The sequence below is a fragment of the Equus przewalskii genome, chromosome 19, assembly GCF_037783145.1.
Source record: "Equus przewalskii isolate Varuska chromosome 19, EquPr2, whole genome shotgun sequence".
NCBI classification, from domain to species: domain Eukaryota; kingdom Metazoa; phylum Chordata; class Mammalia; order Perissodactyla; family Equidae; genus Equus; species Equus przewalskii.
The window spans coordinates 3213684-3225261 of record NC_091849.1 but is presented as its reverse complement, the minus strand read 5'-3'; the positions used below and the strand labels follow the sequence as shown (position 1 = coordinate 3225261).

The 11578-nt window shown below is 41.9% G+C and overlaps 1 long non-coding RNA gene across 1 annotated transcript; it reads right to left on the bottom strand.

Annotated features, from left to right (window-relative positions):
• Positions 1–449: 449 nt before the first annotated feature.
• Positions 450–10294, bottom strand: LOC139077208 (uncharacterized). Its single transcript, XR_011529527.1, has 4 exons — positions 10174–10294; positions 8105–8198; positions 6490–6696; positions 450–889 (listed from the first exon to the last, which is right to left on the bottom strand). It is a non-coding gene; the product is annotated as an uncharacterized lncRNA (long non-coding RNA).
• Positions 10295–11578: the final 1284 nt, after the last annotated feature.

The window sequence follows — 11578 nt, the reverse complement described above, 5'->3', positions numbered from 1 at the left end:
ACTACTTTCAAAAATTTAACTATTAAATAAAAGCTAAATTATTAAATAACTATTAAATATAAAGTTATGAATATAACAAATGACTCCTTTAAATATTTAAATAAATGATTGATATAAAAAATTAATCAGACTCTTCCAAAGATTTAATGGGTTTAAGTCTTTTCAATGCTTTAGGCACACAAAAATGGACACAATACATTGACTACAAAATGGATCAGTACACTTACACCCAAACTAGTTTACTAAAGACTTGATTCCACGGTTTTAAATTTGCTTCTCTATTTTTATTCTTATTGGTATCCTAATTTCTTTCTAGAGTACGAATTTCACTCATTTAACCAAGCAAGCTAGGGTTACCTTTTTAGACTAGCTGTGATGGCAGATATGAGTTTTGAGACCAAAGATAAGATTTAGGCAGCTTCCACGGAAATTGTAGCCAAGTCACTTACCTAGGGCCCTTGTAACAGCTGTGCATGGCCCATTGTTTCAGAAATTCTCTGGATCGTTGGCTTTGGAAATATGTGTGCTTTGATTTTTTCGTGACCTTAATCATTTTATTATCAACATCAAAATGGTGCTTATCTAACATGTCTTATCTTTCTTGTACATCTGGTACAAGTTCATTTTTTAGCTCTTGTTCTAAGTAAGATCTCATCTGATTTATTTAAGTCTAAAGACTTTGGTTGATTCGGATTACTGAAACATTGTCACATTTCTTTCTCGTCAACAATTAAAATCCATAATATTGACATGGAGATGCCAGCAAAAGCCCGTTGGCCATTCTTTACATTTGTGCCTAGGAGGCTGAGACGGCTCAGTTCTGATGGCATCCTTCACCCCTCTTGGGTCCCAGCTCCTCTTGTCTCCTCCATCTTCCTGTACCTGCAGACTTGATCAAAGAAGCGCAACATGGAAATTAATGAGCAGAACATTTCTAAAGAAATTCAGGAACCCAGAAAAATGACCGCCTTTGGATAGAGTTCCTTTTAAACTTGACTTCGAGTGCATTGTTTAGATTAAAGATGAATACTGCTTGATTATTGTGGTGAAACTTTGTTCTCACCTGTCTCATTATTTCAGCATAGTGGTTCTCTAAGTATCTAAGTATGGTCCCTAGACTAACAGCACCACCTGAGAACTTGGGAGAAATCCAAATTCTCTGGCTCTGTCCCAGACCAGCTGCGTAAGAAACTCTAAAAGCAGGGTCTGGCAGTCTGTGTGCTCCCATATCCACTGGTGCCCGACGTGATTCTGATGTACACAAAAGTTTGCTGTAGCACCACCATCGAACACTTTATTTACCCTTTTTATTTCCTTGCACCTGCAGTCAACATATAGAAGGTTATAGCGAGATGTTCCCCAAATTCTAAGATTCCTAATCTTTGAGGATGAAATCAGCAGAAATGATTACTGACCGGGACAGTGTTTTCATCACCAGAATTAGCCCATTCTAAGAAGTGTTATGAATATATATATAAAGACTGAGAAACATGCTCAATCAAGTCACAGGATGGCAACGTAATGGAGAACAACAAATATCTTATTGAATTAAAACTTAAATCAAGAAAAATGAGTCTCAAAATAGGGAAATTGTGTAGGGACAGAGAGAAGGGGGACTGTGAAATAAGAGACCATATATACGTTGGTCTCTGCACCTGGTTCCTGACAGCTTCTAAATCCCTTGGAATTTCCTAGGTGATAGGAGTATCTCTTGTTCTAAAGAAACAACTCTTGGTGGGCTCCTGGATGGCTTCAGGATGGGACTGGTCACCAGAAAGACCAACCATGATAGAAGCTTGGAACTCTCAACCCCACTCCTCATCCTTTGAGAAGGGCAGAGGGGCTGGAGACTGAGTTAATGATTGATCATGTCCACATAATGAAACCTCCATAAAAATCCAGGAAGTACAGGTTTCTGAGAGCTTCTTGGTTGCTGAACACGTGGAGGTACTGGGAGGGTGGCACCCCTGGAGAGGACATGAAAGCTCCACGCTCCTTCCCACACACCTTGCCCTACACATGTCTTCCATCAGGATGTTCATCTGTATCCTTTATAAAATCCTTTTATAATAAACCAGTAAACATAATTAAGTGTTTGCCTGAGTTTTGTAAGCCATTCTAGCAAATTATTAAACTCAAGGAGGGGGTTGTGGGAACCCCAATTTATAGCCAGTTGGTCAGACGTGCAGGGGACTTGCGATTGGCACCTGAAATGCAGGGGGTGGGGCAGTCCTGTGGGACTGAGCCCTTAACCACCTGTGTGATCTGACATTAACTCCAGGTGGATGGTGTCAGAATTGAGTTAAATTATAGGACACCCAGCTGGTGTCAGAGAATTGCATGATGTGTGGAAAATCCACACATTTGGTGTCAGAAGTGAAGTGTCAGTAGTAATGTTGTAGTATTGTGAGAGTAAAGGAGAAATACAGGAGTGTTTTCCTTACACAGAGAGAAAGAGATTCTACGCAAGAGACTAAGAATTCTGAACACTAGAAAGGTGTAGTCTACTCTACACGGGGACCATTCATCTGTCCCCTTCCTGCCCTACATCCAAGCTGGCTATGCTGCTAGAGGAAATCATGTGACAACACAGATGAGTTCCACCATAAATTATTGGTTTCCATTTAAATTTAAAGCTTCTCCCCTCTCCCAGCTTTGTCCTGGAGGCCTTGGGGTGAGGGGTCTCTTTTCTCTGTTCCTATGCTTAATGCTTCTGCTTCTGCTCCCTCCTTGCAAATCTTCCTCTGGCCGTCCAGGGATGAAGTAGAAGGGAAGAGGGAAAGCAGGGTCGAGACTGGTTGTATTTGATAGGAGGTGCCTTCATCTTCTAGTAATACCTCTGGGCTTTGAGAACACTCAAAACTATTTTTCTCAGAGTGCATTTGTGGGTTCTTCAGAGACATTTCTCATAATTGTAAGTCTCTCACAAACAGCTTGCTACTTCCTCTGTTTAGCCACTTATGACTTCCCTCATTTCTGATGATCCAGTCAACGCAGACTCTCTCTGCTGGAGTCCCATTGGCCCCAGAGGGAGTGCTCTTATGTAAGGTCTACTTAACATCACTCCAGATATTTATCTCCAACAGTACGGTGGACCAGAAACCCTAAATGACCCAGCCCCTTCCTTCAGAAAAAGAAAAATAAATGAAGTCAGGATAAATATGAAACAAAAGAAAATAACAATTTAATAAATCAGCATGCTGGGAATAAAGTGAGGAGTCTATCTTATTTTGAAAGTTGGAACCATGAGTTTCCAGTTTCAAAGTGAAACAGTGAGCCTGAGCACCATGGAAAGTAAGCAAGATCCAAACCAGCCTTCACCATGAAACTATGCACTGAACTCTGATGACCTTTCGTTTCCACTGGAGAGTGACATAGTGGCATGAGAAACAGGAAATTAAGCCTTCAGCCCACCCAAGGTGGGAAAATACTACATCAAGATGGGGACTATAATGCCTGTAGCCTTAGTATAAGGGTAAATGGGAAACAAACCCAGCATAGAAAGGGAAAGTAAGGAACATGCCTATTTTGAGAATTCATAACTACAATCCCCAGTCACAAGGGTTTGCAGACAATACACATCACATTTATAGCTTGAAAAAACACACAGACAATTTAACTTAAACTGGTCCCAATTTGGTCATTCTCCCTGGCAACTGATGGAAGAAATCTCATGTAATCTCAAAAAGAACCCAACTCAACACAAGTCTCAAAGAATTCCAACAGATAAAGTTTTAAGAAACATAAACACAGAAGAAAACAAGGTACCATGAGTAAGAAGCAGCAGACACACGCATCCACATCCACATGCTCACACACGTGCATCACAGACTGGGTTTTATGAAAGCAGCCATCAGACCAGAACTTGGGATACAAGATATTTATTAGGATCAGCAACTGTGAAAGGGAATGAGAGAAAGCAAGATTAAGTAGAAGGAGAAGTTGAACTGCAGTGTAGCTCTGACAAAAGCTTGTCCAACCCAGCAGAGAGCACGAGTGAGAATATTATCTAGCAGAGTTTCCTACATGAGGCCCAAAGGGCCAGACTTTGACATCCTCACTCAGTCTTCAGATACAGACTACTCTGGGGAGGGCAGGGCCGTGGGCAAGGCTTCCATTTGCAGATGGACCTGCCTGCTGACCTCATTTCTCCCCACAGCTGGACAGCAACAGCTAGGCAACAACCCTTCTCTGAAGAGCAATATAGGTGGCACATCTCTGTGTCAGATAGACAGATATCAGAATGGGTCAGGTAAAGATTTTAAATATAGAAATTTTCAAACAGAATATAAAATATATATTTTAATCTTTTAATAAATATTTTATTCTTCTAAAGTTTTTAAAAAGACCAAGAACACATTTGTAAAGAGAATCAAATTTGTAAAGCAGAACTTCTAGAAATGAAAATCATAATAACTAAGTTTAAAAATTCGTTAGACATGTTAAACAGCAGATTAAGCACAATCAAATAAAAAATTACTAAACTGAAAGACAGATATGAAGAAATTATTCAAAATGCAACCCAGAGACACAAAGAGATGGAACAGAGAATTAAAAGATGTAATTTACATTTAATTAGAGTTTAATAGGAAATAAGAGAGAGAATGAAGAAGAGGTAATATTCAAAAGATAATGAATGAAAAATTTCCAGACTTGTTGAAAGACTGAAACCCTCAGATTAAGGAAGCCCAATCAATTCTTTATGGGATAAATAAAAAGAAATCCAAAGATAGACACATCGTAATAAAACTGCAAAGCATCAAAGACAAAGAGATTTTAAATGTAAGCCAGAGAGAAAAGATGGAAACCTTCAAAGGAAGAAATTATATTGAAGATTGACTTCTCATTACAATAATGAAAGACAAAAAGGAGTGGAACTTTTTTCCAAATACTGAAAGGAAATTACTATCATCCTAAAATTCTATACCTGGTTAAATTATTTTTTCAAGAATGAAGAAAAAAATAATTACCCTTTCAGAAAATCAAAATCTGAGAGTTTAGCTCAACAGACCCTTACAAGCAGAAATTCTACAGAATACAAAAAGTACTAGCAATTAAAAGAAAAGATAAAATATTTGATAACATTAAATTTAAAAATTTATTTTTGTCAAAAGACATCTTGAAAAGAGTGAGAAAACAGGGCAAAGAATGAAAGAAAATACTCGCAAAACATGTAGCCCATGAACTCTAGTATTCATTACATGTAAAGCGCTCCTACTAATAATTAATGACAACTCAATAGAAAAATGAGCAACCAATTTGAATAGACATTGCACACAAAAGAAAGTCCACATGGGCAATAAACATATTTTTAAATGCCCAAATTTATTAGTAACCAAGAAAATGCAAAAATCTCAATGAGATACCACTACACCAGGTTGTCAACAATTTTGAAGTTTGATAATACCAAGTGTTAGCTTGGATATGAAGCAACTGGGACTTTCACACACTGCTGTTGGGAGTATAAACCCAGAACAGTATGTTATAGAAGATAAAAATAGAGGGCTCTTTTCAAATTGGGAGATTAGAGATGGCCTTTCTGAAAAACCTTAGCTGAGATTGAAGAATAAAGACTTTGTCAGACCAAGTAATTCCAGGCAAAGAGAACACTCTGTACGACAGCCTGAATTGGTAAAGGGCTTGGCATGTTTGAGGAACTGAAAGACAGCCAGTGTGGCTGAGGCAGAAGGAGCAAGGGGCACAGGGCCAGAGCAGCACAGGATTAGGCTAAAGAGGCAGACAGGAGTCACCTGTGTTCTTTCAGGCTACTCGAAGGATTTTATTATCCTGGGCCGTGGGAGGCCATTGACGGGCTCAAGCAAAAGAATGGTGTTCTCAGATCTGCACTTTTCAGAGATCTCTCTGGTCAATGCTAGGAAAATGGGTTGAGTGTGTGTGTGCAAGAGAAGATAGAGGGAGACCACTTAGAAGCCTTTGGCAATAATCCGGGTGATTAATAACAATGACCTAGTCTAGAGGGAAGTGGACAGATTGTGAACACTTAGGAAGTAAAATTAGCAGAACTTGGTGATGGCTTGTCTGTGGTGGTGAGGAAGAAGGCAGACGTAAAGGACGACTATTGGTGTCTGGGGTCTGGCTTACAAAACCAGTTGCACTGCGGTGCCGTACACTCAGATAGGAAACCCCGGAAGAGGACAGGTTGAGCGTGGGGCAGAGAGAGGTCATTAATTCAATTTTGCACATGTGGATTTTGAGATATTCATTTTTCCCCCAAGTAAATGTGAAAAGGATGCACTTGGTCCATAAACGTGGGTCCAGTGGTGTACTGGAGCCCACTCACACATGCTCACATCTCTTCCCAACTCTAAATCCGGTGATACCGTGTCAGTAGGTTGGTATTAGCCAGGGTAAAGCTATTTGCACTGTGGAAATTGGCAAACGCTACAATTCAGAGTGCTTTTTTTCCCCTTTGGAGAATCAGTTGTTAAACAACCAACAACAAACAAACAAGTGTTTAACAACACTTACCAGCACACCACTCTTTGGCCCAGAGAGGATAAATCTGGTATAGAGAGATGCCGTTTGGGAGTGTTCAGAAGGCGCCTGGAAGCTCTCAGCTGGGCTTCATTAAGCAGCAACTCATGTTCTGCACAGAGCTGAAGGTCTTAGCAGGGAATTTGCTCCTGCCATCCCCGTAAAGCTGCCTGTTGTTGACACATGAACGGCTGCCAGACTCTTAGGACAGGTTGGGGATAATTTTATAAGAAAAGGAAGAAAAAAGAAATGTTTGTCAAAGAAACCCAATTCTCCTCCTGTTTTTGGCCTTAGTAGCGTGACAAGGAATGTGAAAACAGCATTACAGGGTTAGATGCATGTTCCATTTGCTGCTTTGGGGACCATCTGTACTTGCTTCCTTAGAAGCCTTGGTGGCCTGATGCCAGCCCTGGGTACACACCAGCACCATGTGGCAGGCCTCGTGCACACCTAGCCCCACCTGACCTTGTATATCCAGGCATAAGCAAGCAGGCATAAGTAAAGAGCCCTGCCAACAGCCTTGTTTCCACCCAGAGAACCATGCACTTCCCTGTAGCACATGGAAGCAGAGCTAAAGAAAACAGTGGCTAACGTGTCTGACAACTGGAGCAAGACGGGTGGCTAATGCTGCTCAAAGAAGGGCTCCCAGGGGCTGCAAAGCAGAAGTCGTGCATGGTTCTGGGAGTGTCAGTCCTGCCCCGTAGGAGGTCTTGGTACACTTCCAGAGATAACAGCTATAATGATGGTGACGGTAGCACCTTCCTCTGGTCTAGGACTTAACGATCCTTCATGCATTTTCGCATACAGTTTCTGATTTTTGTTCTTTACAATAGCTCTATGGCATTGAGAACATAGGTATCATTATCTTCCTCTGTTTTCAAATGAAGTAACTAAAGTTCAGAAAGTGTGGCTTTCCAGCACCTTTAAATTATCACAGACCGCTCAGCAACACTGTGCTGGGAGTAGGTAAAATTCGCTCTGCGTGTTTCCTATTTATCTGCTGTACAAGGTCTTGTTCCCATCCCTGCTTTCTCGACCTCCCTGCCTTCCCCACCCTTCCCCTGATTCAAATTCCAGGTAATGGTATACATGTTTGTACATACAATGGAATGCGTAACTCTATATATAATTGTGTTTATTAGTAACAGTATATATTTTGCCTTCTGAAACATCTCAACAGACAGACTGCTTTTCCATGAGGCTCCAAAAAGAATTCTAAGCAGTATCCATTATACAATGTGTTAACATGTATACATAAAAAGTGTTTTTAAAAATTGCTTTCTTCTAATTACAGTATTACAGTAATACATATGTTCATACTATAAAATTTAGAAAATCAGGAATAAATGATCATCTGTAATAAATATTCAAAACAAAAATATTTGGTGTAATGGAAACATCACTAGGATAAATATATAGCCTACCAAATATGGTGATAATCTTGAAAGTACACTCATTCAAGTACATAAATAACACAATTTACATATATAATGAATATTCATATATGTGCTCATATGTAGACATTTTCAACGTCTCATCTTGCAGACCACCCTCAAAGGCCCACCTTAGAGGAGTCCTAAAGGTAGCTGTGGAACTGTGAAACACTTACTGACACGGTAGCCAGCCTCTAGGATGCCGCCAGCGATCCTTGCCTCCTGTATTAGCACTCTGCGTAGCCCCCTGCCATACCGAGGAGGGCTGACCTGTATAACAAATAGGATATTCCAGAAATGCCAATACAGGATTCCTAAGCCTAGATAATAAAGGACACTGTAGCTTCTTCCTTGCTCTCTTTTGGATCCCTCACTCTGAGGGAAACCAGCCACCATGTTGGGACACTCAAGCAGCCCCACGGACAGGTCATGTGGAGAGGAACTGAGGTCTCCTGCCAACAGCTGTGTGAGGGATCCATCTTGGCAGTAATCCTCCAGCCCCAGTCAAGTTCTCAGATCATGCAGCCCCAACTGACATCTGGGCTGCAACCTCATGAGAGATCCTGAGCCAGAACCACCAGCTAAAATGTTCCTGAATTCCTGATTCACAGAAACTATGAATTAATAACCTTTTATTGTTGATTTAAGCCAGCAAGTTCAGAGGTAATTTATTATGTACTAATAAGCAACCTAACTTAAATCCAGGCTCTATCACTTATTGGATAAATGGCCTTAGGAATCTCTTATTTATAAATCCTTTAAAATTGAAATAATAGTATCTATCTGAAAGCATTGCTTTAAAGAATAAACATGATCATATAATATGGAAATGCTTGGGACAGGGTCAGCACTCTTGAACTAATTCATTTCATTTCACCCAGAGCTTTCTTGGTTTCTTGGTTTCTTGGACACTGGAAGTCCAGCATCTGGAGAACTCCCTCAACTCCAGGTAAATTGAGACATTTGGGCAACCTGATTTTGAAAATTGGTTGAAAGTGAAAAGTGTCAGTGGTATGTGGTTAAGCAAGAAAGTCTAGAAGCATCAGGTAAACGAGCCCACACCCTACTTACCCAAACTTAAAGAGAGATTCTGGCTCTGGGATGGCACCACCATATCTGTGAGACCTGGATTCCCAGACCGTGGTAATAAAATCAGGCTGCATTTCTTAAAAGTACTGCAATGACCCCAGAGATGTCTGGTCTGCTGGAAGCTGTGCTGTCTCCATCACTCTGGTCTGACAGGGAGACCCTAGGTCTGTCCTTGACCATACTTTCAGGGCCTCGTGCACACCATCAACAAGACTAGTCTAGAACATCTCACTGCTGCAGACACTGCTGAAGGTTGGGGATATTGAAAGCGAAAGGCAACTCTGCTGATGCTAGAAATGGCGACTCCAAAGCCCAGTGCTCAAACCTGAGGTCAGTTACCCTCACCAAGCAGGGTCCCTGGCAGCCCCAAGTCAGCCTCCACAGACGCCCCAAGAATCTCCCAGGCTCCTCAGCGTCCACCACCCTGTAGGGCTCACCTTCCTCTTTTCTGCCCAGAGTTCTCACCTGTAGACCTTCCTGCACTGTGCACATTTCCACCCGTGCACCCCATAAATGGCCAGCTCCCTCTCATCCTTCGGGTCTACACAGAAGCACTGCTCCCTGACGGAAAGTTCCCTCGACTCCCAAAGAGCTTCTTATGGCCCCCAGTGCTTACCCTGACACACCACATTACAAGTATTATCATAACGGCTCTGTGTTTGTCTGACCCTCCCAATGCCGCCACCAATCTCAATCTGCTTGAGCACAAAGCACTGTGCCTTATTCACCCTCTCTCCTCAGTGCTCACCACAGTGCCTGGCACCTAATAGATGCTCAATAAATAATTGTTGGTTCAATGAATAAACACATAAATAAGTGCCTTTCATTCCATTTGGCTCCATTTTCCAAAGACTGACATCTGGGAAGCAGAGTAAAAAGCTCCTTTTGCTCCCTTAGGAGCCACTGTTTGCTCTAGCTAAGGGGCCAACGAACGGAGGAGGAAGCGAAAACTGAAGGGCTCACCACTTATAGAGGTGGACACTGACTGACAAAACTTGACAAGTAGGGGGTACCCATCCTAAGGCAAGGCCAGGTTTGCTAACAACTCTTGAAGAACATCCTGCTCTCTGTCTTCATCATCCTTTAAGAAGTCAAGAATAAAAGCAATGAGTCTTGAATGAGTTTTCTTTCTTTTCAAAAACAAAATGACACAGACCTGGACCAGACGATTTGACAAACTCCAGCGCTCCGTGGACTCCTTGTAATCTGGAGTGTCTGCCTTTGGCTACTGAATTACCCCCCCGCAGACACAGCCAAGGGAAGCCCAGTAGTCTGGGTAACACACAAAAGAATGATTAGCAGGCAGAAGCTGAAGTAGCTGGCCCTCTGGATGAAAATGGGAAGCTTGAGGTCAATGACGTGAGTGAGCACGTGTGCTGCAATAGAGGCATGTGGCTTCCTGCCAGGCGCTCCTACTTCATGCATCACACGTCTCATCAGAGAAAAGAAGAATGTCTTATAGAAATCCCAGTCACTTCAACATCTGGTTTAGTGTCTTCCCAGCAGCCTGAATCAAGTGACTTGCTGCTTTCAAAATCAGGTCAAAGTAAATAGAGGGGGAAGATGTTTTGACAAACAGACTTAATTCCATCTGGTAAACAAAAGAAAATGAAAAAAAGGTCAAGGCAAATCCTTATAAAGAGAAGCAGTAATGAGTGGGCAGCCTGCAGATTGTCGGGGGTGAGTAAAAACATTGAAACTCAGGCTTTAAGACAGCTTGTCTGCTAGGATGCTGAATAGGGAGTAGGAGCAACCGTATCTCAAAAGCTTGTTTTACTAGGAACTTGCTATCACGTAGCTGCTTTTTGGAAACCAAGCATTACACTGTATGTGGTTCTCCAAGACAGCATACGGCATCAATGCGCAAAAAGAGTCAGACTGAGCAGCTGCCGCCACCGCTGGTATTAAGGGAAGGAAGCTAACATTAATTGAACACCCTTATCCTTTTACATATATATATATATATATATATATTTTTTTTTTTTTTTTAAAGAAGATTAGCCCTGAGCTAACATTTGCCACCAATCCTCCTCTTTTTGCTGAGGAAGACTGGCCCTGAGCTAACGTCTACGCCCATCTTCCTCTACTTTATATGTGGGACGCCCGCCACAGCGTGGCTTGATAAGCAGTGTGTAGCTCCGCACCCAGGATCCGAACTGGCGAACCCCTGGCCACCAAAGCAAACGTGCAAACTTAACTGCTGCGCCACTGGGCCAGCCCCTTTTCATGTATATTCTTTAATGTAATCCTTGCAACAAAGCTAAAAGGACAGTATTATCACCCCCGTTTTCTGAATTAGATTAAGCAATTTAATCAAGTGCACGCAACCAAGTAGATTTCTGAGTCATGATCTGAACCTGTGGCTCCAAGTCCATGCTGTTCCCACAGTTTTAGAGTGTGCAGTACCACCCCCTGGCTATGACCACTGCACTGCAGTCTTAGACTACTTTCAACACAAGGGGGCTGAGTGACTTTGTGTGGATTTCAATGAATCCATAGCCAGTCAGAGCAGACTACCGATCAGAGCGTTCTCAGCAAGCATCTCTCGCTAGACTAAGAGC